Here is a 3,369-nt window from a genome sequence, read left to right as displayed (position 1 = left end):
CACTTTGGAAGAATTAAGAAAAGGTTGCTTGGTTTTGTGGTAGCTGGAAGGAGGCCAATGCTATGTGGGCTAGTGGTGAATTTGATGAGGATATAATGAAGAAGGCACTGCAAAGTTATGAAGAAACAAAAAAGATGGGCCATTCATGTTTAGGCATTGTTGGGAAGTTCTTTGCAAGGAACCAAAATGGGAAGCTTATCTGGAACGCCTTGAGGATCTCGAACCAGACAAGAGAAAGTTTAGTGTTGATGAGGATGTGGGGAAACATTTCTCTCTAGATGATTCTAGAGATGAATGGCCAATAGGGGGCAAGAAAGCTAAGGAGCAGATGAAGAAAAGAAAAAAAGAGCAGCCTTGTATAATAGATCTTGAAGATGAGCTTAACAACTTTTTAGATGCTCATAAAACAGCAAATGAAGGGCGCAACGAGATGTTAGAAACACAAAGGCGTGTGTCTAGTGAGAATCTTGAAGCTCGGACGCTTGCGCACCTTGTAGCAAAAGAGCACAAGGAGTCAGTTATGCTTGAAACATATCAAGTGCTATTAATGAAAGAGACAACAGGTATGCCTGAAGATGTGAAATCTGAGCATGTGTTGGCACTAAAGTGTTTGAGAGAGAAGCTATTTAATAAAAATGACTAAGGTACTAAGCTTAGATTTTTTTGGTTACTATGCATGATCATAGCTATGGTATGAATGATAACTCATGTTTTTCATGTCACCATGCAGGAAAGCATAGCTGGAAATTTTTGCCATGCCTCAAAGTTACTTCAATAATTTAGGTATAAGTTACTGTATAGTGCAAAAAAATTATGCAGTATCAAGTCACTAACTCCTGAATTCTGTGGTGCATTTAATATAGTGCTGCATTCTGCGCTGAAATTGTGGACTATTTACTATGGAATCCAGATAACCATGCATGATTGCTGAAATTGTGGACTATCTACTATGGAATCCAGATAACATGAATGCTAAAATTTAGTCCTTAATACGTTGCTATGCTGAAACCATGGACTATTTACTATGTCCAGATAACCATGCATGAAGTCAATGGTTCCAATTTTGCTCGACTATAATGCAGCCCAGATAACCATGGACACACTATATAATCCTCCCATACCCATCTTCTTTCCCCTACCTCTCATCTTCCTACTCTGACTACAAACCCCATCTTCCCTCTCACATCTTCCTAAGCCAAAACCATGGCGGATTCATCTTCATACTCAGATGATTCCGATGAACTAGCTCCTTCCAAAATCATTGAAGAGCATGTTGCTGAGCAGAGTGTCCTTGACTCCTTTGCTAGGATGCTCACAATGAAGATCAAGGCTGCCTTATCGGCTGGAGTACCTCAGCGACAATATGGTCCTAGAAAGAGCATCCGAAGGGATCATGGAGGTGCTCATGAATGTCTTGTAGAGGACTACTTTATTGTAAACCCACTCTACCCCGAGAGTATGTTCCGTACTAGATTTTGCATGAATAGGCATCTCTTCCTACGCATTTTGGATGCCCTTGGTTAGTGGTCTCCCTGTTTTACTTATAGGGCAGATTGTGCTGGTCGAATAGGGCTCTAACCATTGCAGAAGTGTACAACAGCCATGCGCATGCTGGCTTATGGCACTCCTACAAATGCTCTTGATGAGTACTTGAAGATTGGAAAGTGCACTGCATTACAGTGCTTCGATAAGTTAGCATGATAAGTTAGCATGAGGGGTGATTGAGGTGTTTAGTGGGGAGTACTTGCGACACCCCACATGTGAGGATGTTGAGCATTTACTTCAGGTTAACGAGTCTCATGGTTTCCTAGGAATGCTATGTAGCATAGATTGCATGCACTAGCATTGGGAGAAGTGTCCTTTAGCATGGAGGGGGCAATTCACCCGTGGTTGATTATGGAGTTCCAATTATAGTCCTAGAAGTTGTTGCTTCCCAGGACCTTCATATTTGGCATGCTTTCTTTGGAGTTGCTGGGTCAAACAATGTCCTTAACGTGCTCAACCAGTCCCCATTATTTTTTGATGCTTTAAAAGGAGAATCCCCTCAAGTTGAGTTATAAGTTAATTGGAATGAGCATAGCACAGGTTATTACCTTGCTGATGGTATATACCTAGAATGGGCAGCCTTCATGAAGGCTATTACACTTCCTCAAACAGAGAAGCATAAGTTGTTTGCCGAGCACCAGGAAGGGGCAAGGAAAGATGTGGAGCGTGCTTTTGGGGGTACTATAGTCCCATTTTTCCATTGTTCGCTGTCCTGCACGTCTGTGGAAGAGAAAGAGTGTTGAAAGGATCATGCTGGCTTGTGTGATTCTCCACAATATGATAGTAGAAGATGAGAGAGAGGATGGTACTATTCATATTAACTTGAATGAGAATCCAGGGGCATCCATTGCTCTACCTCCTGAAGTGAACAGTGGTGGTAATCTGTGCTTCGATGATGTGCTACATAGAAAAGCTGCTATCCGTGCTCGTCCACAGCATACCCAGGTTAAAAATGATTTGGTCGAGCACATTTGGTGTAGGTTTGGAAATAGCCATCATAACTAGTCATGGTAGAATTCTTAAATCTGCATGTTTCTGTTAGTTTTTCCCTTCACAGTGAGAACTAACATGATGTCTTACATGTATGTTTTCAGGCAGGACTAGGCATGGCATGCTGAATGCTGCAGATGCTACTTGCAGGTATCGACTCTAAAAATTCTAAACACGTTCTCTTCAACATATTTGATCCACACTTATCCACAAATAAAAACTTTTATAGCTAATTTTCAGGACCCATATGTTTGACTTTCGCACTATTACGCTTGGAGTGTTGTCACTTTTGATGCAAATGGGCTGGCTGCTGCATTCTACCAAAGTTCAGCTATCAACTATGGCTTCATGCTTCTATCACCATCATCTAGATCAATAAATAATGGTATGTATGCTAGTGAACTTATTTAGTACTATTTTTAGTTAATGGCTTGTGTGCCAACGAACTTATTTAGTATTGTTTTTAGTTAATGGCCTGTGTGCCAGCAAACTTATTTGGATTGTTGCTTGAAATTTGTCATCTATCTGGTATTGTTTATTTTATTATGTTGTCCGGTAAAATGGTTCATCTCAGATTATGTTGTTTGACAAAATGGTATGGATGAACATATTTATTTCCTAATTGAATGAGCACATATATATGGCCACAAAGATGTGATCACAACATATTGTTTGCACATGTGAGCATTAAATGATTACAATCTGAGCTACAAACAGCCAAATAGCTAACTTATTATATGAGTTGGCTATATAGCTAGCTGTATATGACATGGCATGGACTTGCAGCCAGCAGCCGGCTAAATTACTAGCCTTGCTCCAAACTAAAGATCTAAA

General features: G+C 40.4%; 1 pseudogene; it reads left to right on the top strand.

Annotated features, from left to right (window-relative positions):
• The first annotated feature begins 1,203 nt into the window (after positions 1-1,203).
• LOC140222211 (uncharacterized) lies at positions 1,204-2,149 on the top strand (annotated as a pseudogene).
• The last annotated feature ends 1,220 nt before the right edge of the window (positions 2,150-3,369 follow it).

This window comes from Setaria viridis, chromosome 3 (genome assembly GCF_005286985.2).
Source record: "Setaria viridis chromosome 3, Setaria_viridis_v4.0, whole genome shotgun sequence".
In the NCBI taxonomy this organism is placed as follows: domain Eukaryota; kingdom Viridiplantae; phylum Streptophyta; class Magnoliopsida; order Poales; family Poaceae; genus Setaria; species Setaria viridis.
This window is presented reverse-complemented; position numbering and strand designations above follow the sequence as displayed.